Source organism: Rattus norvegicus, chromosome 4 (genome assembly GCF_021556685.1).
Source record: "Rattus norvegicus strain SHRSP/BbbUtx chromosome 4, alternate assembly SHRSP_T2T, whole genome shotgun sequence".
Lineage (NCBI taxonomy): Eukaryota > Metazoa > Chordata > Mammalia > Rodentia > Muridae > Rattus > Rattus norvegicus.
In genome coordinates, this window is record NC_141537.1 from 9,633,726 (window position 1) to 9,656,042 (window position 22,317).

At 44.7% G+C, this 22,317-nt stretch overlaps 1 long non-coding RNA gene across 1 annotated transcript in view; it reads left to right on the forward strand.

Annotated features, from left to right (window-relative positions):
- Positions 1 to 12,339, forward strand: part of LOC147994669 (uncharacterized) — a 41,512-nt gene extending 29,173 nt beyond the window's left edge. The window contains exons 2-4 of the long non-coding RNA XR_015685898.1: positions 3,398 to 3,556; positions 11,463 to 11,640; positions 12,023 to 12,339. This is a non-coding gene — a long non-coding RNA (uncharacterized LOC147994669). The remainder of the gene's footprint in view (positions 1 to 3,397; positions 3,557 to 11,462; positions 11,641 to 12,022) is intronic.
- Positions 12,340 to 22,317: the final 9,978 nt, after the last annotated feature.

Consider the following 22,317-nt stretch of genomic DNA (forward strand, 5'->3'; position numbering starts at 1 on the left):
CAAGATGTGAGATCTCAGCTACTAACCTAGCACAATGCTTGCCAGTCTGTTACCACGATTCCTGCCATGGTGGACATAGACTCACCTCTGAAACTGTAAGGCACCAATAACTCTTTGTCCAATAAGTTTCTCTGGTTGTGATATTTCTCTACAGCGATAACAATGTAACTAAGATCATGACTCTTGTAACATTTGTACCACTGTTACACCCAGAGATATGTCTCACCATACTGGATGTCATTTATAGCTCACAGGTACAGCTCAACAGGGAAACTGTTAGTGGACCACTCCACCAACCTATATAGCACATTTCTGTACTACAAAAGCCATTCAGCATGGAGAAACCATTTGCTCAGGACCCATTTAATTTCTCCATGACCCTTGACCAGAGCACATAGTATTTTCGCAATATGGTCTTATCGTCATGCTCTGGTATACCTCTAAGATCAATGGCAATAATCTGTAATGACGAACCTTTTTAAAGTCAATAGCTACAGTACCAGAATTATAAGCAGATAGCATGTCCAAATATCAGTTTGACTAGAAAAATAACAGCACTTCCACTTAGAAAACATTAAAGACAAAGGTAACTTTTTCTGGTCTCTACCCCACATCAAAATCTCAGAATAGAGTTATGAAATTATATACAATTATATATGTTTCAACACAGTATTATAGACTAAAATATTATGAGAGAGAGAGAGAGAGAGAGAGAGAGAGAGAGAGAGAGAGAGAGAGAGTTGTACTTTCTAAGTTCAACAGATACCTGCATTTGGAATCAGGTTTCTTAGACACCTTGCTGTTGTCCTTTCACGTGGTGAAAGCTAGGACAGAAGTAAGCTATGGCACCATGTTGATACATGGCAGAAGGGTGCAAATTCACTCCAATGGGCCCTTACTTTAATGACACCAGTCCTCCATGAGGATGAGAACATGAACATCACCCCAAATGTTCGCCTCTCAATACTACTGTCCTCAAAAATCTACTACCAATGCTTGACAAGGACATATGCTGGAAAAGGTCACACACTGAAACATACACAGATCAATGAGATAACTAAAAAGCATAAAGGTTTGCCACCCAGACACCTGCCTCCTGCATGGCAGGATCAAGTGTTCCTGAATGAGACCTGAGCACACTGTCACCCACCCACACAGCCCATGTCTGTTGGGGGCACCGAGCCCCCTTTGCTTGGACAGCTGCTGCAGTTGCTTCTGTCAGTGCTCCCGACATGCTCCCAGGAACTCACCAAGTGATCCACCTCCCATGATCCACCATGTCTGTTGGGGCACAGAGCTCCCTTTGCTTGGACAGCTGCTGCAGTTGCTTCTGTCAGTGCTCCCGACTTGTTCCCCGGAACTCACCAAGTGCTTCCAGTGATCCTCCTCCCATGTAGGCTGCTAAAACAAAATAAATAGTGGCTTCTCATAAAACTGGAAGGCCAAGTTCAAGATCCTGGTAGGTCCCATGGCTACTGAAACCTGCTGTCTGGCTAATGAATGAAACCTTCCCATGGTTTCCTTTAATCAGAGAATTTATCCTGTTACTGAGAGTGCCAGTAGCATGATGCCATTACCCCCGAAGTCCACACCCCATCCTTTCTGGAATTATAAGATCAAGGCACATGAAGGGGCCTACCAGTTTTCAAACAGAGCAGAGGCCCATTGTCTTAGAAACCAGAACTGCAGTTTTTGCTCTACTGCATGTGTCTGCTCTCCAGCAAACCTCAAGTTGTCAGTAAAGATTATTCTCTACCTTTCTAGAAGGAAGAAAAATATAGGCATCCTCAAACCACAGAGAAGCGAAGGAACTATATCTATTACCACCTCCCATATTATAGGGACAAAAAGGAGCTATGTACAAACCCCAAGCCTCTAGGGGCCCTGGACTGGTTTTGAAATCCTCCCACTGAAGTGTTATCTGGGAAACATTTGTATATGTAGACACAGAAATTGACCATCAACTCACAAGGGATTCATTAAAGTAGAAAAAGAAAAAAAAAAAACCCATACCAAGAAAATTGCTGGGCAAATAAACAGCCAGCTAATATTGTAAGATTCAAACTTAAGAAAAAAGGCTGCCTTAGGCAAACACCAGGTGGAATTTAGGATAACACCCTGTTCCAGGAAATGAGCTAACCGCCCTTAGCAGGGGTTCTTCACCACCCACTTTGCATGCCAAAGATATTTCCCCACAAGGGCCTCCAATGAATTCAAAGGACAATAGGCGGCCACCAATGAATTCAAAAGTAATAGGCCCCACCAAGGAAAAATAGCCAACTCATGCTGTAACCTAAAGCCTATACCCTGAAACAGTATAAAGGGTGTGGGCCTTTGTTCTTTGGGGTCACCCCAGTGTACTGGATTATTAAACCTCTTGCTTATTGCGTCGATCTCCATCTCTGTGTTTTCATGAGTGGGACCTCTTGGACTAGGGCTGGTTGGGTCCTACAATACATAGTCAAATGTCAAGGATTTGTGCCTCAGGAGTGAGTGAGATCAACATGAATGGCCAGAGTTCTCATATTCCAAAACTGGGTACCTCCTAGGTGGTCAGTACAAGGGCCCAGGACCCGCTAGGACCAAAGACAAGATGACTATATAGTGTGGGGTCAAAATTCTTATACTTGTTGAAAGACTCAAAACCTTGAATTTAACGGTCTGAGCAATGATCTGCTCACAAATTGGGCAGACCTCAGAGCAGTGCCTGGAACCTGGACTGCAGTGGCCAGAAGCAGTAGATAGGGATGCAAAGGGAATTGGGTATGGAAGCAGGCTTCCTGGTCACTAGGGTCTCACCTGGACTAGCTGTTTACATGTGCTGTGGCTTCTGTCAGCCTCTGGACTACTATGCCCCAATTCAGGTATAAAGTCTGTAGATATAGAAACAGCCAGATATGAGTTGGTCATGCTCCTCGGTGTTTCAAAACTGAGAGTGTCAATTTCAATTTTCTGCTCACAAATTGATGGCTTAAAATATTTTTATATTTCTTTATATTTTATAATTCTTTGATAATTTTATACAATGTATTTTGATCATATTTACCTCATACTCCTTCCCTAACTCTTTCCAGTTCCACCCTCTACCCATCGACTCTGATTGGAGCTGCCCATATATGGGTTTAGGGCCATCCACCTGAGCATGGTAGACAAACACCCTTACAGAAAACAGACTCCTTCAGCAGAAGTCATCAATGACCCACAGATCTACAGTGAGTGATTGGGGCATGTGAGCCCCTTGCTACTCTGTACTGGAATGTTGACTGGCTTGTTCTTGTACAAGTCTTAAGTAGGTAGCCACAGCTGCTGTGAGTTCCTGAGTCTGGTCATGTCCAGAAGGCACTGTTTCACCATGATCCTCTCTGGTTCTTATAATCTCTCTGTTCTCCTTTTACAGTGGACCCTGATCACAGGGAAGGGGATGGTACAAATGTACACTGGCATGGATTCTCTGCATTTTGACCAATTGATTCTTTAGCACCTCTGTTCACTCTCCACTGCGCAAAGAAACTTGCCTGCCAAGGTCTGAAAGCTACACAGATCTGAGGATATAAAGGTAATAGAGTTTGATACTCTGCCATTTAGCATCCTTATGGTCATCATAGTACTCATTGTCATAGTAGCAGTAGTTGTAGCTGTAGTAGTAGAGGTTGTAGTAGTAGTAGTTGTTGCTGTAGCTATAGTTGTAGAAGTACTAGTTGTAGTAGTAGTAGTGAAAAGTTCTCAGAGAGAACTTTCCCTCAGGAAGGAGACCCTCAAGCCCATTGACCAGACCGAGACCACTGGATGCAATCAGCAAGAGGGTTTATTATCAGGATACACAGGCACCTATGGGCGCTTCAGTCAACTCGGGGGACTGGCGCGCCCCATGGAACCAGGGACGGGTTTTTTATAGGGTTCTGGGGAGCAGAAGCAAGCATACAGAAGCAGATGCATGGTTACAGGGACATAATTGGTGGATTCTAATGAGGCGAGGGTTCAGCCCAGGGGGCAAGTTCCCTGGCCTCCCTGAAACATAATGGCTGACTCAGCCCTCCACTAGGGTGTGGGACCTCTCCTGGGGCTTTTCATTTCTCCCTTTTGTTGTCAGGCGCTCAACTACAAACATCCTGTTTGGCAGCCGCCGTGTTCTCAGTGTTCTGACCCTTCCCTGAACCAGTCATCTAAGTACAGCCTTGCAAAATGGCATTACTGCTGCTAAGCCGGGGTCTCTCATTCCCCCATTTTTTTTTCTGCTAACTTTGAGTGAAATCTTTCACTCGACTTGATTAAGAGATCTCTGTTTCCTGTTGTCTCAGCCCATGGTACTGTTGTGTCAGTACGAGAGTCTGAAATGACTGAAAGTCTATCCCTCGTGAACTGTACCAGCCTGTTAAGGATACAGGGTCCAAATAGGAGAATTAGGAGAAGAATAAGTAGGGGTTCCATCAGGGTAGACAGGAGGGTAGCAAACCAAGGGGATCGGTTAAACCACCCCTCGAACCACCCATGTTGGGAATCAAACAACTTTTGTCTCTGGGCTAAGCGTTCTCGAAGCTTAGCCATATTATCTTTTACTATTCCTGTCTGATCTGCATAGCTTCTTTTAGTGTAGCACACAGACTCCTTCTTTAAGGAATATCAGGTCTAATCTTCTCCTATTCTGAAGGACTACCTCTGAGAGGGAGGTTAGGTATTCTTGGAGGTCAGCTAAAAAGTCTTATTAAGTCTTTAGCATCAGGATTCTAATCTGGACACTATCTGAACCTATACACCATGGTCATGACTGTCTTTTAGAACTTCTAAACTTATATAGATTGTGATCCCTGAGGCACAGTCCCAAGAAGTGTTAGGAGTACTAACATATGCAATGTTACATCATTTGTAATAGAAATCAAGCCTATCTCTACATCTATCCCGATGGAACCCAGGGCAAACATGAAATTCTTGTTTCTAAAGCACACTCCTCAAGTGAGCATTATAGCAACCTCCCAGTCACGTCTCTGATGTATCCACTTATCTGATGTGCAAGTCTAGGGAGCTTTTTGAAGATCTGAGTGTCCCTCTAGGTCCCAGCTCTCAGCCCCAACAGCTAGTACATGGCTGGTGAGGGCTGAGACTTGATGGCTGTCAGGGTGGTCAGCAGCACCAGCTACGGTCCTTTCCAGCGAGGCTCGAGTGTCTGGGCTCCATGTTGCTGTATGTATCTGCAGTCTCCGACCTGGAACGGATGAGATGTCTCGGGGGTCCCCGGGGCATAGGCTACTTCCAGCTGTGAGCAGATTTCTTTCTGTATCACCTGTAGGTCTTTTAGCCTGGCATACAAATCATTATTACTATGACATGTTGGTTCAGTAACATCATCTAATACTCAGAGGAGCTGAGGCCCCATAAAAGATCTCAAAGGGGGTTAGGCTGAATCTAGAAGGGAGATTTCTTGCTCTGAAGAGAGCAAGAGGGAAGGAGTATCACCCAGTCTGTGCCAGTCTCCATGGTCAATTTGGTCAGGGTCTCTTTTAGAGCTTTATCTATTTACTCTATCTGTCTTGAACTTTGAGGTCTGTAGATACAATGTAATTTCCAATCAACCTCTAAATACTTGGCCACACCCTGGCTTACCTTGGCAACGAAAGTAGGGCCATTGTCTGACCACATTACCTTGGGCATTCCAAATCAGGGGAAGATTTCTTCCAGTATCTTTTTGATGACTATTGAGGCCATCTCTTGCTTGGTGAGGAAAGCTTCTATCTATTCCTGGAAAGGTATCTACAAACACTAGGAGATACTTGTGATCATATTTTTCTCAGTTAAGTTCACTTTGACTTTTTACTAAACTCTCTAGGTCTCTTTGCCCTGTTTGCTTGTTAAGCATTCACTTACTGACATATCTTATATTTTTTTACTGCCTCTCTGGCTAGAATCTTAAAGTCTATTATATACACCTTAACTACTTGGACAAGCTTCTTATCTAAGTGAGTCCATTTCTGTATTTGGCAAAGTGAGTCTTTTGTTTGTCCTCTGAGGAATATAGTTTTCCCTCAAGTGTGTCATTGTCTTTTTTTTTTAAGCAATTTGGGCCTTTTCTTCTGTTGTACATTCTAAGTGAGGCCATCCCTTAGTCCAATCCCAGTTCCCAGTGGCTGTCTCTTGCAGGCCTGTAACCAGGATAGACTCCTGCATAGCCATTTCCCGAGCCACTTTATCTGCTTTGTTACTGTCCCATGTCACTGAATCTCTTCCTTCCTGATGTCCTGGGCAATGAATAATACTCACAGTTGCTGGCTTCATCAGGGCATCCAAGAGATGGTAAGGCATCTGTGGTGCTGATGTGCTGGGGGGTAGAGGTTTGTCCATCCCAGATGACATTTGTGTTGTCCTTCATTGTAGCATACACTTATCTCTGACCTTCATGAAGAGAACTGTTCCCATCGGTAGACAAGGTAGCCTCAGCTTTTAGCAGGGATCAATCAGCCAGTCGCAGAGGTCTTTTTTCCACCCATTGGCTTCTGCCAGTACTTGATACTCATGCTATGGTGGCTCCAGGTCAGGATTGGGCAGCAAGGTAATAAGATTGCCCCCAACCGGTGGAGAATCTAGTCCATGGCAGCTGACCAGTGGTCCCATCTTTTGGGATGTTCTATTCAGAGGCAAAACATCAGCCACTCTATCACAGTTTAAGTCCTGGATTGGGTGATAATTGTTAGTGCCCAGCTGGCAGGAACAGTGTGTTCCAGGCAGAATGGCACTAAGCCATACATCTCCCAGCGTCAGGTACTGGTGCACTGAGACAGGTCTTAAGCTCCACATACACAGTCTGCAGGTATGTATACACATGGCCTCACCCAGCCATTTCAGCCCACACAAGCCATTTTGGAGAGCAAATTTCTCATGAGCAAGGGATAGGGGCAGTCAGGGATGACCATGAACTAGTGGGTTACCCGGCCCATGCCAAGGTCCACTGTTCTTCGGGTAGTCCATAAGTATTGTTTGTTGCCAGTAGCCCCCTGTACCCAAGGTCTTTGGATACTGGCCCACTGGGGCATAGGAGCACAGAGCATTGGGTCTCTGTATCCATAAAATAACTGGGCGGGCTTCCCTTCTATCTCTGCGCATAGCCAGCACTCTAGGACCAAGAGGCTCTCCAGTGGCCCCTCTTGTTCTTTCTGGGGCAGTCCCTGACACAGTGTCCTTTTTCTTTGTATTAGGCACACTGATCTTTAGCCAGGAATTCTCTTCTGTTGTCAAGTACTGTCTTTTTAGGTTCCGTAACTACTGTGGCCAGTATATGTTCTAACTTTCTCTTCATATCTATTCCTTATCTTAGCCAGATTGATGGGGCATTTTTCAGCCCCTCGGAGACCCACCCTTGGAGCCTGGGGGCAGACCCGGAGCACTCCCTACCTTCAGGCGTATTGAATCCAACAGGCAGAAGTGAGGGCCTTCCATCCGTGTCTGGAACTTTTTTTTCTGGCCTCTAGTAGGATTCTGTCTTTCCTCAGTGGTAAAGAAGACCTGTAACAGTTACTAACAAGCATCTCAAATGGGATGGCAAGAGTCCAGAAGATAGGGGTCCACCGAACAGGGCAAATATTAAAACAGATTCTATTAAATCGTTAAGGGCCATCGGATCCTTGGAAAAAGGGGGGGGGGGTTGTGCTGTTTCCAGTTATAAATGTCGGCCGCTGAGAACGGCCAGTATTGGATCTGGCCACCAGCCCCTTGTGAAAGCGGGAAAGCCTGGGAGGTGGAGTCCAGTGCCACCTCACGCCGGCCCCGGAGTCTCCCAGCCACAGGGGAAGAAACCGCCTCAGGCTGCGGCCTGGCAACTGGTCTGTCAGGCGGCTCTGCTTCCACCTCCTCAGTCGGGCCTGTAGGTAGATGATAGGGGGGGGGGGGCGGTCAAATGCAAGACTCTCCCAGGTGACAATATAGGGCACCTGGTCAGGGTGTCCATGTGGTCCCTTGTGGAAGACCTGATCTTTAACCTGTAAAATAATGGTCTTATTAAAAGTGTCGTTCACCAGCCAGCCCGCTCTGAAAGTGGGCCACTCGGATGTGCAGAGGGTCTACCATTTTCCTTTTTTGACCTCGACCGACTGATCATGTGCTCAGTCTGAAAAGCTCTCAGGGAGAACTTTCCCTCGGGATGGAGATCCTCTAACTCCAAAGACCAGACCGAGACACCACAGGATGCAATCAGCAAGAGGATTTGGTTTATTGTCGGGATACACAGGCACAGGCACCTGCGGGCGCTTCAGTCACTCGGGGGACTGGCGCACCCCACGGAACCAAGGATGGGCTTTTATAGGATTTTGGGGAGCAGAAGCAAGCATACAGAAGCAGATGCATGGTTACAGGGATATAATTGGTGGATTCTAATATGGCAAGGGTTCAGCCCGGGGGCAAGTTTCCTAGCTACCTTCCTGAAACATAACAGCTGACTCGGCCCCCCAAGGGTTCAGCCCGGGGGCAAGTTTCTTAGCTACCTTCTTGGAACATAACGACTGACTCGGCCCCCCACCAGGGTGTGGGACCTCTCCCGGGGCTTTTTTCATTGTCAGGTGCTCAACCGCAGTCGTCCTGTTGCCAGGCCTTCAACCAAACACATCCTGCTTGGCAGCCGCTTTGTACTCAGTGTTTTAACCTTTCTCTGAACCAGTCATCTTAAGTACAGCCTTGCAAAATGGCGTTACTGCTGCTAAGCTGGGGTCTTTCAAGTCGAGGATGTCCTTCCAATGGTCAAGAGTGAGACTTAGGGACGTTGTTAGAGATTGTCCCATGTTAGTTTTAAGGAAAATCAGGACACAAAGAAGACAAACAATTCCAACAATCAAACAAGTAGCAGACAGACGTGCCTCATGGCTTCGGTGCCAAACTGAAAACAAAAAGTCAGACGGAGGTGCCAAGGGTCTGGATTCCTCTCCTCCAACCAAAATCATGTATCCTTCCGATACGGGCTGAGCTCCGAACAATCGGGCTCCACACACCCTTGGAACGTCTTCCAGGGCTGCGGGGGAGAAGTCCGAGCTCGTCAGCTCCTTCTCTGGCCCGCCCAAACGGAGGCACCAAGGGCCCGGGGCACAAGGCACCGTTGGTCCGGATCCCTCTCCTCTAACCAGTCCTCAGATCTGAGCCTATTGATCGATCATTTACAGGACAAGACACGACAAGACAGGACAAGACAGATGCCGGCCAGCTTACCTCCCGGTGGGTAGTTGGTGGCTCCTGGGTGGAGGATCTCTGGATCCCGGACAAGCCCCCAAATGAAAAGTTCTCAGAACTTTTGCTCAGGAAGGAGACCCTCAAGCCCATTGACCAGACCGAGACCACTGGATGCAATCAGCAAGAGGGTTTATTATCAGGATACCAGGCACCTATGGGCGCTTCAGTCAACTCGGGGGACTGGCGCGTCCCACGGAACCAGGGACGGGTTTTTTATAGGGTTCTGGGGAGCAGAAGCAAGTATACAGAAGCAGATGCATGGTTACAGGGACATAATTGGTGGATTCTAATAAGGCGAGGGTTCAGCCCGGGGGCAAGTTCCCTGGCCTCCCTGAAACATAATGGCTGATTCGGCCCTCCACTAGGGTGTGGGACCTCTCCCGGGGCTTTTCATTTCTCCCTTTTGTTGTCAGGCGCTCAACTACAAACATCCTGTTTGGCAGCCGCCGTGTTCTCAGTGTTCTGACCCTTCCCTGAACCAGTCATCTAAGTACAGCCTTGCAAAATAGCATTACTGCTGCTAAGCCGGGGTCTCTCAGTAGTAATAGTAGTAGTAGTAGTAGGAGGAGGAGGAGGAGGAGGAGGAGGAGGAGGAGGAGGAGGAGGAAGAGGAGGAGGAGGAGGAGGAGGAGGAAGAGGAGGAGGAGGAGGAGGAGGAGGAGGGGGAGGGGGAGAAGAGTTGTTGTTTTTGTTGTTGTTGCCCATGTGCATCTCTACCATTGCCCTTGAATTTATAAAATTCAGTAGAAAAGATAAAAACATTGACATTCTCAAAGGGTTTAGAAGCTTATGGTTCTATACCACTCCCCCATATATATTACTATAAGAATATCTCTTTTATAAATCTTTTGACCCTACTAGATGTCACAGAAAACAAGTTATATGTTTTTATGTGTAATATTTTAAACTCCATGTGTGCTGAATATTCTCAAGATTCAAACCAGAATTTGTAATGGCTTATAGGAGAAAATATCTCCTGATGATATCATTGTGGGCTTGGAAGTGAATTCTGTGGTTTTGTCTTTAAGGAAATGGGAAAGTATATGAAGAAAGCAGGGTGAGCAGATGAGAAAAAGGGCAAGAAAGGGAAAAGTGAGCTAAAAACCGAAAATATACCAAAGAGTTCCCAAGCAGCATCATTGATAAAATGCGTGGAGACTCCCCACGTAGAGACAGCACCCCTGCTAATAGCATCACCACATCTGGTCAGTTCTCAAATAAAACATTAAAGGAAAAGATGTTCAAGTAAATAAGGTTTTGAATAAATCAGCTTGAATTTGAAGATACTCTAACCCTCAGCAAAATGCAGTGTATGGAAACATGGTTTAATGTGACTGAAAACTAAATTATCTTTTTAAAAATTTTAACAGAAAATTAGGAAGTGTATCTTGAAATTATAGGCATTATTACCTGCAGAAGAGCTGCTTTTTTATTCTGAAGATTAATGATAACAATGAAGTCATATCAGCTGTGTTTCATTTCTACATGTATGTACACACCAAATCCAACTATTCATGCAGATTCTACATACAGACCAAACATCTGGGGCAGAATTTGATACATTTCTGTGATAGTGCTGTAGCTTTGTCTTATGTGCCTGTGTGGGTGTGTGCATGTGAGTACAAGTACAGAGACAAGGGCCATCGGATCCACCTCGAGCTTGAGTATAGGTGATTGTTAAGAATCAAGCTCATGTCTTGAAGAGGAGGGTCTGCTCCTAATTCCTGAGCCATCTCTCCAGCCTCTGTCATCTTGTGTTGTTTGTTTGTTTGTTTGATGGTTTGTTTGAAAGCCTGACCAACTAAATCTGTGGACAATGTCTGGCCTTGTGTTTACTGATATACAAATATTCAGTGTTCATATTACAAATTAAACTACACAGTAAAAACATGCCTACCCATGTGACTTCCAAGACCTTGGTATGCTCTGTCTCTATTCTTTAGATTTCATATGCTGGCATATACATTAATCCTTCTTTGTTTCATTTGAAATTAGTTCATTTGATTGGAGTGACCTTTTCTCATATTTTGTCCCTCTAAAGTTTCATGAAATGTAGTGGTATCTGTAAAATGCCTTCAAAGATATTTGTAGGTTAATGTTGTGAAATGGCAATGGGGAGGCAGTTGTATTAAATTAAGGAAGACAAAAATGTGTAGTGATCATTTAGTTTGTGTATAAATAGCTTTTTATTAATTGAATTGATTTTAAATCAGGCAAGTTCTTCTTACAGATACTAACCTTTCTAGTTTCTATTTTCCTAGAAAAGTCTAGATAAAAAGTCGCTGCTACCTGCTTCTGTGTGTGACTTTCACCACCAACAAAGCCAGTTCTCTGTCTGTTGAGGAACAAAATAGAAGACCTCAGAAATATTTCGGTTCATTTCATTGGAAATTCCATTGTTCAAAACTTTTTTCATCCAACTTTCTCATGCAAGAAGAGGTAGAAATTTTGTTTCATCTCTTTATTTTATATTGCACTCTTTGTTGTGAAAATTCTACATAAAAAATGATATGGGGTTGGAAAGGTGACTTCGTGGTTAAAAGCACTGACTGCTCTTACAGAGGACCCAAGTTCCATTCCCAGCACCCACAATTCACAGTCACCTGTAACTCTAGCTGCAGGGGATTCAATGCTCCCTTCAGGACCCTGTGGACACCACACACATGAGGCACACATTCAAACACACAAAGATAATAAGAAAGAAAACTTAAAGGAGAGTCCAGAAAGTGAGAACTCTGAGGTTTTTGAGGCCCTGTCATTGACAACCACCCGCAATCCACTGCTGTGCTGCACATGTGTGATGAGGATCTTGTGTCTACAGATAGCTGGGATCCCAAGTTCCAGAAGATTGCCACAAGACTTGGTTGGTTGTGAATCGGAGAACTCATCTGAATGTAATTTTGGAGGAAGAATGAAAAACAAATGTAACTGTGGAGTTTCTATGCTTGATGTATACAGCAAGCTCCCTTCAAGGCCCATGCTTACCTGGTGTGAAGTATTGTTATTTCTACTTCATGCTTTGGATAAAAAGGAGAAATGAAAGAAAACAATCTTGTCAGAAGAGACAAATAAATAGCTTTCGAAGGACAAAGTACTCCATATACGGCAAATAAAAAGAAAATCCCAAATGTCCCAAACTTGGAAACTACTTTGTTTCATGCTCTGGAGTTAAATAGATGAAACACTCTGCAGACGATAAGGACTAGGCTTCTCAGTGTTAGGTATAGAATTCACAAATAAGGAAAAGGAGAGAACTGAAAATATCCCATGGCACTGAACACAAAAAGTAAAATAGACACCCACACATCTGATAGACACAGATGCCTGAACAGGAAACCCTAGGGGGAGAAGTGTGGACTCTTTTCTGCAGAGAAATTACAATGAAAGACAAAAAGTGCACTCACCATTAAAGCAGCACAGGAAGACAGGGGCAATAGCTGTTACTTCTGAACCGACAGAGAGCTAATGGCCCATCACTGGTCTCATAATTTGTAAATAGTTGTTCCTTCCTCATCTGCCTAAGGCAATCTAGAATTGTATCTGGTTGGCTTTAATAAAGAGCTGGACAGGAAGTCGAAGGTAGAGCTTCCAGGCAGAGTTGGGAAAAGAACTGAGAGTTAAGGGATTCATCAGCAGACTTGGAGGTGGCCCACCTCCAAGCAGAAAGGTAGACCTGGCCACTCAGCAAGACATAGGACAGGATTACTCAGGATAGACTAGTTAGAAAACCACCAGCAAAGGCCTAAGCTTTAAAATATTAACTCTCTGTGTCATTCTTTAAATCACTGTTGGGTCTGAGAAAGTCCCACTGTAGAGAGGGACCCCATACTCAGCCCCAGTGAGTCTGCTCCCCGATAGGATAATGGGGCCAATAAGCAGTGCAGAAGCAGAGCAGGTATCCCTTTTGAAAACTGGTTTCTTAACAATATCAGATGGAAGCCACATGCCTGTGTTCAGAGGCTGGGAAGATGATTCAATGGGTAAAGAGATGAGTATCCAAGTTCAAACATCAGCATCCTGTAAAAGGCTAGCTGCAACATCTGTAACCCCAAGTGTATACAGCATGGAGAGAACCAGATCCCTGGAGCTCACTGGACAGACAGATGAGTGGAATCCAGAAGCCCAGGTTCACTGAGAGACTGTGTCTCAAAACTAAAGTGGAGAGTAACTGAGGACACACAACATGGACCTCTAGCCTCCAGGGGATCATATATACAACACATGCATACATACACACACATCCTTATAGAGAAAATAGGAAAGAGGCTATGTCATGAGCTGGGCACCCTCTATGACACTCCCTTGAACTTAGACTATCTTTGCATCTTATTGTACACATGAGTCCACTGTCAATTCTTTTTCCTGACTCTGGCCCCATAATGGAGGAATCAGCCTTTGTGCTAAAGCCTTTCCTTTTCAATTATCTCCAAAACAAAATAAAAGTCAGAACGTTATCCTGTCTGAGGAGATTTTACGATTCTTACTTATAACATGGGCTGAACTGATCTTAATGATTGTGTTACTCACTGATAACAGATGGTGAGGGACCTCGCTGAATACTAAAATTATGGAGGAAAATAAGGTCTCCTCCCCCAAGCCAAGAGCCCAGAAAGGAGGTAGCTACTTTTGGCCTGCTGTTGGTCAGTCCCTGTGTGACTCTGGGCCAATTACTAGCACTGCTTCCTTACTCTGAGAACACACACTGTAGAGCTTTCTGGAGAGACTAACGGGGAAGTGGCAACTTGAATTCTGTGGAGGGGGATCAAGGAGAGACAAAGGCTCATGCAGTCCTCACTGTGTGCACTTCCAGGCATATGTGAACATGGATGCTTCTTCTTGTCTCTCATATTTATAACTTCAAAGCATCTTACAACTGTCTTCGGACTGAATAGCTCAACAGCAACCCAGTTATCGACAAAGAAACCCACACAGAGAAGTAAAGAACTCAGTTATCTTCTGCTTTGTGCTAGCCCCATTGACAGGAACTAGGAGCATATGTATTAGTGAATAGATTAAGTGTGACCTCTGCCCTTATGATGGTCAGTGTGTGTGGTAGATGTAGATTACGTTCTTATTCTTGTGGTCCACAGAACACACCTTTATATCTCTTACAAACTCATTACCCTTGGCAATGTGCAGTGGTAGGCAGGAAAGGTTTGCAGTGTTGGGGTATCTGCACAGCAGAGGGAAGGTACAGAAGGAATGTGTGGGAGTAGCTAAGACAAAACCCACAAAGGTGAAGTAAACAAACAAGGACCATCATGAACTGGGCACTTTCTTGCACTTGCTGACTCTCCCGTGCATGAAGAAATCATCACGAGTGAAGCATGTAGCTTCCAAAGCCACATTGGGCAAGAGAAGTTCGGGGATCTGGGCAATGTGGAGCTAAGATAGATGTGTTGTGCTGGCAGTCACCTGAACACGGAAAGAAGAGACATTAGGCTCCCCAACACATGTGCTGTGCAGTTACAAACACGTACATGGAAATAAATCTTAAAAGATAAATAAATAAAAGAATGACAAAGATAGCCCCCAGGCCCAGCTAGTATCCTTCCACAGAATGAGGCTGGGGATGCTGGGGTGAGACTCAGGGTCTAGCTTTTGATGCTGTTGTTAGTGTGTTATCTCCCTGGCTAAGAGTTCAAGTACGCACATAATTCCAGACAAAGCTTCTGAACACTGATATAGGCATTCCTATGCCCCGGAAACATCTGCCAATGAATAAAAACGCAATACATTCCCAGAAGGGAGAAAATACTTTAGTGGGGAGATAACAGGATAGAAATTTGGATGGTAAACGGGTGTGTGGAGAAATGGTTAATATGTTCGTTTGGGTATGTGATGTTTCCACATGTGCTTGAATACCTGGTCTCCAGTCAGCCATACTGCTTTGGGAGGAGTAGGGTCTGGCTGAGGGAGGTGGGTTGCTGTGGGGGATGGGCTGTGGATATCTTACTGTCAGCTTTCCAGACTTCACCCACACATGAAGAACTATGCCACTCATTATCCATGCTTTCCCCACTGATGGCTGAGACTGAGAAAGTTCCCTTTCCTGAAGTGATTTCTGTCAGATAGTTTATCACAGTAACAGTAATGACACAGAGGACCCCCACCCCCCCATCCCACACTCCCTAACACCTACCCAGAGGGAAGTCCACAGTGAAAAGCCAAACAGAGGCAACTCATGCTCTTCACAGAACCCAGAAATGCTCCAAGTTGGGGTAGTGCTCTAAGCCTGAAGAATAGGTCCTCATAGATGTCCACTTAAACAGGGATGTCCTAGGGTGCCTTTCTTAACTACATCAAAGATACAAAGTGAGTTCTTTGAAGCAATTGAATTGGGGTCTCCAAGAAAATCAGGCATGATTCATAGGCACGGGCACCCTCTGAAGACAGAGTAGAGAGAGACACCTTACATTTTTCAGCTTGAAGCATTCATTATTAAGTAGACAGTAACCTGAGAAAAAATACAAGGATTTGGCTTTGAGGGAGGGATTGTCCTGGGGTGGATTACTTGGAAACCCATGTCATTTTTACTTTTACAATTAAGAACTGGGGAGTTAAGAGAAGGCTCAGCAGTTAAGAGCATTTGCTGCTTTTCCAGAGGACCTGGATTCTGCTCCTAGAATTCTCCTATATTTTGAGGCACATAACTGCCTGTGACTCCAGGTCCAGGAAAATCAATGCCTCTGGCCTCCACAGATAACCGCATTCATATACACACATACCCATACACCTAATTTAAAAACAATAAAAAGTAAATAAAATTTAAGAATTAACAAGAAACAACAGGGCCATAGAGACGGCTCAATGGTAAAAGAATTTGCTGTTCATGCAGAGGACTGGGGGTTCAGTTCCCAAAACCCTGTCAGCACCCCACATCACATGCTGTGCACAGAAAATTAATTTTTAAAAAAGAAACATCTGTGACGGTCAGAATAAAATCTCTCAAAGACATCTGGTTCTGAGTCCCAGAACCAGGAAATATTTACCACCCCCCCATTGCAGATGTTGTTCAAGTTCCTATGATGTGGAGATCATCCTAAACTGTCCAGGAGAGCCTTGCCTGGCTATTCAGACCCTCAGAAATGAAAAGTCTGCTTCTGCAGGGTAGGAAGGCCTTTGCCCTGGAGGTTAGAGGGAAGACTGCTCACTTGGGAGACAGGGGATGAGGTCAGCTCAGGGATGTGGGCAACCTCAAGAAACTGGAAGTTTCAGGAAAAGGACTCTTCCTAGAGGCCCCAGAGGAACCAGGCCTGCTACACCTGGGCTCTGGGCCAGCTGCTCATTGTGGACTGCCAAGCTCCAGAACTATAAGGTAATAATGTTGAGCTGTCTCAGGATGCTCAGTCTGAGATAACTGCTAACAGCTGTCCCAGAGAACAGCATCTTGAAGGTAACATGGACATGGAGATCCTGCATGAAGGCTGAAGCATCGAGCCCCAGCTAAGATGACCAGTGCCTTGCCCTTTGCCAGGGAAGTTATATCTCCATGATGTCAACCTCTCTGCCACTGGGATAAAAGTGTCTTCCACAAAACGGCTCTTCTGTGGCACACAGCTGCTCTCCACACTACCCAGGAGGAATATTATCTTCCCTGTGGTTTCTGAAAGGAACAGTGCTGTAGGCTGCTGAGGGAGAGAGATTGCTTATAGTGCTTCCCCTGGCGGTGATGGACTCAGGTCCCTCACGTTCCTTCCTTTTCAATTGCAGAGATTCTGTGCCCTGCCCTGGAAGGAATCTCTCCTACTCACTGGCCTTGACTTTTTCATGTTGCAAATCTGACCTAATCCTGTAATCAGTTCTAGAAACTCACAATTATCCCCTGGCAAACTAGATTACCATTGTATGAGATAGTCATTCAACATTCACATCAATTATCTACTACATAATAATAAATTATCCCTTTGCTCCAACCTAAAGCCATAAGCACTTATCGTCTTGCAGTTGCTGGGTATCAGCAATGCATAGAGGGATTCAGCAAGAGGGTGTCCATGAGGTACCTAAGGGTGAGACTCAATCCTAGGTGAGTCCTCAGGGGTCTGAGGAGAGAATTCTGGCTGTTGCAGACAGCCTTAGTTAGTCATCTTGTAGGACTGTGCTGGGGACTTCAAAAGTGTCTTCAAAATGCTATGACTGTTTCTCAGAGCAGAGCTCAGAGAGATCAGAGGAGTAGCCACAGACCTTTAATGACCTGACATTGTCTCCAACAATAACCTTGGAAACCTTCTACTGCTGCTGTGGGCTGTCCTGTCCAGGTTGTCCCTTTCACTGTGCAGGGAACCATCCAAGGAACTAGATGCCAGGGACTGGGGAGTCACTGGTCGTCATTTGAAGATTCACTACATTTTCTAAAACCTGGAAGGAACAATGTAATGAATAAGCCCATGATGATTCAGTGCTTTTTTTTTTCAGTGCTCCATGCTGTGTTAGCAACACAAAGTATGTGTTAACAACACAACGTATGTGCTATCAACTTATCCCAGGGCACTGTTATCAACCAAAGACCTGCAATGAACCAGCCATTCTCATATTTCCTGACCCTGACACTTCTCTCTGTTCAAAGTTCAGAGACAATAATCTCTTGAGAGAAAGCTTATATTGACAGGGCATAAGGAAGGTGACAGAAGGATGGAGACAAGGACTGTGGATCACTAAAGAAAGTGCTCCTAGCTCGAATGTCCTCTGAAGCTGCAGGTGATGGTGGTACCCTTCAGATTGTCAGATCAAGAGAATTCCTAAGATGCTCGCAGAGAGCAAGAGCCAATGCTGCAGTCCAATCACCGGACAGATTGCAAATGTGACCGATGAGTCCTGTGACTGCACAGCTGAGTTCACTCGCTTGTTGAGAGTGGAATAGAATAGCAGTTCTTGAACTTGGCTGATTGTCTCATTCTTCTGTATTAAAAGCAAATTACCAGGCCCAATGTGAACAGTGCAGGTCGTCAGGTACCTTTCCAGACTCTACCTGTAGCTGCCGGGATGAGCTGATGCTGAGATGTCACTGGGCCAGCTTGAGCTGTTGTTGTTGTTGTTGTTGTTGTTGTTGTTGTTGTTGTTTTGAATTTTTAACTTTCATTGAATTTTATTTATTCTTTCTTTTCATTTAATTTTTTTTTACTTATTCACATTACATCCCACTTCCTCCCTCCTGGTCCCCCCCCTACAATCCTTTCTCTAGCCTTCCCCTCCCCCTCCCCATTATCCCTTCACCCTGGCACTTCAAGTCTCTGTGAAGTTAGGCGCATCCTCTCCCGTTGAGGCCAGGCAAGGCAGCCCAACTAGAACCTATCCTTCACACAGGCAACAGCGTTTGAGATACCCCACCTCCAGTCGTTCGGGTCCTACATGAAGACCAAACTGCTACAGAGAGGCCTGGATCCATCCAGTGTATGTTCTTTGGTTGGTGGTTCAGACCCTGAGAGGCAGGTTGTCTTGGTGGGAAATGGCAGAGCCTCTTACTTTGGAGGAGAAACATCAATGGTGGTTCTTTCTCTTTAGTGAGCTTTGGCCTTATTCTGAATGTAAGCAATAAGTAAAGAACCGGCCTTCCAACCATTTTTCTAAAATTCTATGTATCTAGGTATAAAAAAATACCCACATGCCACATAGATACACACACACACACACACACACACACACACACACACACACACACACACACGCATGCACACAAACACACAAACACAAAACAACAAAAAATAGTTGTCAATGCTTGTTAAAGGCAACATATGGAGGCTATATCTTGTCCCTGGATCTTCTGAATGGCTAGTTGTATACAAGACTTCCAAGTGAGTTAGAGAGACTATATTCTTACCAGCATCAGGTGAAGGAACCCTACTGATGACAAACCCCATGTAGTCCTTGTGTAGAAAGGAAAAGGGAAGACACTCACCTGGCCAAGTTCAAAGCTGGCTCACCACCCCCCCCCAACTACATACTGTCCACAAGTTGTTTTGTCGGTCGTTGTTTAACATTTACTCTTCAGAAGCAGTATGACTTGATAAACTCAGTCTCACCGGAGACAGATTATAGCAATAAAATAATACAAGCCAGAAAGAAAACTAATTAGCAAGTTCATTCCATTCCCTGTCAAAATAAAATTTAAGAAGGAAAAGAAATTCCTATAAACATGGGATTTAACCCTTCGAATCAGGAAGTTCCAGGGCCAGGCACCTGAGGTTCTGGTACTAATTTAGAAGAAGACAAATGAGCCACCAGGACTGTAAATGGGAAGTCTGCTTTCTAACTACTGGCCACCTTCTCTACATTATTCCAAGAAGACCAACTCCTGGTATAATGCAGGAACACCTCATTTGGAGGCCATCCCAGGCAAATTAGAAACTGTAGTCTATGCTTGACAATAGGAACAAGTTAACAACATACAGCTCCATGGAGACAATTCCTCAGACAAGAAGATGCTGTTTATTAAGAGTACTGAGGACACTAGCTTCCCAATGCCAGAGCACACCAGGGCTCCTGGTCAGGGTGTGCTACAAAAAAAGCTGTTACACTGAGATAGCTCCCAGTATCTGTCTGCAGGAGGTGATGAAGGGCTATCTCTCTGCATTTCCTCTGCTCTGGAAACAGCCCATGGAAGGGAAGGCTCTCTACCTTCCCACTTCCTACTTCCCCTCCATCCCCAGGAAACAATGAGTGGCTAGTATGATTGCCCCAGTCTGGATGTGTATTGGATTGTAATTTCAAAGTGTCAGATATTTCTGAGTTCCACATCCCAGTACAGGCCATTCCCTGACATGCCTATGTATTCTCCTGCCTGCTTCAGGCAACCAGGCACCTACCCTCCCTGTCCCACAGGATTAAGGAGTATATTTAACCCTTCTGCTGTCATTTCATTGCTACAGCTGTCATAAAATACCCTGACCAAAAAGAAAGAGCTTATTTGGCTTTCAATCCTTTTTGTCATGGACAGGACCTCAGAGCAGAAATCTGAAGGCAGCCTGTTTATCGTTCCACAGAACATTACCTCAGACCAAGAAACTCACCTCACAGACAAAGGAGCCTAGCAGGAACTATGCAAGGGATTGCCCACTAGCTGGCAAGCAGGCTTCCATGCAGTTAGCTTCCTTATACCTTATACCTTGCTTAGGGAATGATACCACCTACAGGGGGCTGGCTCCACTCATACCAACTAACAATCACGATGACCCCACAGACATGCCTACAGGAGATCCTCTTCACAGAAAATTCAGTGTGTCAAAGACAGAGAGAGGCTAAAGGTAAGCAAGATACGTTCCAGCTCTGTTTTCCAATACTCTCTACCTGCCCACCTTTAAATGAGTGAAAGCTCCAAGTCCTCGTCAAGCAATTTACATGAGAAAAAAATGGTTTTAAGTCGTTTCCCCTTGGTTCTCTATGGACAGTTCCTAGGAGGGCGGTTGTAGGATTCTTACTCGGTGATATCACTTGAGGAAATGTAGGTATATTTCTCTTTGCTCAGAATCTGAACCAAGAAAACCAGGGAGCACCTTGGATCTATCACTAGGTGGTAATAGTGGGCTACAGGGTAATTCTCCTTATTCCTACTTCCATTGGAGTGGGTGTGAGGACATGGGTTTCCATTGGCATTCATGGCGGTCTCGGAGAACTGAGAAGAAGCCAGCTATCAGGTCACATGCTTAGGTGGGAATGAGCTCAGAATAATCCCAAATGGCTATAAGAAGGACCCCCCCAATATTGCTGCCCCAAACCCCAACTCCCTTCCCTCCCCACGCCTGACTAGACTACACTGGCCAGGCTAGCAGCTTTCCAATCTCTGATGAAGGTTTGCCTTCATACTTTCTGCTTTTGACTTTACATTTTTCTTTTAAATGGTCACCTTGCAAGATCCCATGCTGGTCTATAGCCAGTCTGTTGAGGCCAAACTCTGTCAGCATTACTTCTCTGGGGACATTTTGATTTTCTTGCAGGCTAGAATGCCAGCAAATTGAGAAGTCTGGGCAACAGGTGTGTGGAGATGTGCTCATTCTCCTTTAATCTGTCCTGTTGTCCTCGGTGGTCTGCTCAGACTTGGTTCCTTTGTGTTGTTTAATCTTCACAAATGATAAATGTGAGTATTGTCACCTTCTACACCGGTATTCATTTCTATTCTTTGCCCTAAGATTCACATTAAACACATAGGGAATAGCCTCCTTTATCTCCATGTTTCCTGACTTTTTAATATTTTAAAGTTGGTATTTTAAAATTAAATGTGGCATTTTGATATTGTGTATCGCTCTTTACAGTGCTGACTTATTTACTTTTTAATTTAGGAACAAAAATACAGAAGAGTGAGACCAATGGGGAGCAACCTATGTTTCTGTTGTCAACCATTTTATTTGCCTTCAGACTATTTCAAGGAAAAAATTAAAATAGGTCGTATTAAATAGAAGTCTCCCTTGTTTTATATTGTTTAGTTTCCTAGAAAGAGTTAAAATTATTAATGTATGCTGTACACTTTTTATTAATTTTATATTATGTTTCTAATTTTGCAAACAGATGTATACTGAGGGGATTTTAGCCACCCCAAACATGGTGAACACGGCTTCAACATCCCTGCTGTTCTCTGCAGTTCCCTCTGCCTTGCTAAATCCATTAGATGACATTCCTAAAGTTAGACACCAAGGTCTGTTCCCTTATTTGGCCACTCCTTCCTCCTGAGACTGACCACCAGGGTCCAACTACTGAAGTACTAAAGCCCAGCAATTTGGCTCACCTAATTAACATGCCCAGTTAAAATTAAACACCTCATCCTAATTAAGGGTCTCCCCTTTTACCTTTATACACCTCCATTTGTCTATGGGTCACATCTGTCTTGTCTCTATCCTGAGGCAGTCCCTTGTCCCCTCCAGGACAAATACCTCTCCCCCCTCCCTTATTCCCTTCCCCTTCTTCCTCATCTTCTATCTCCTGTCCTTGTCTCTTATTCCCTGTCATTTGTCCCTCTGGGGCAAATAAGACTCCTTTGCGCTGAGAACTTGGTCTTGGGGGTCCTGAGCTGACATCATTCACTTCATATGTAATTCTACCTTTTCACTATATAGTCTGAGCAATGGCCTTTGCTTTTCTACAGTCTATGCTATTGTGAGGAGCTTTTTGGCACCTCAACTGACAGCT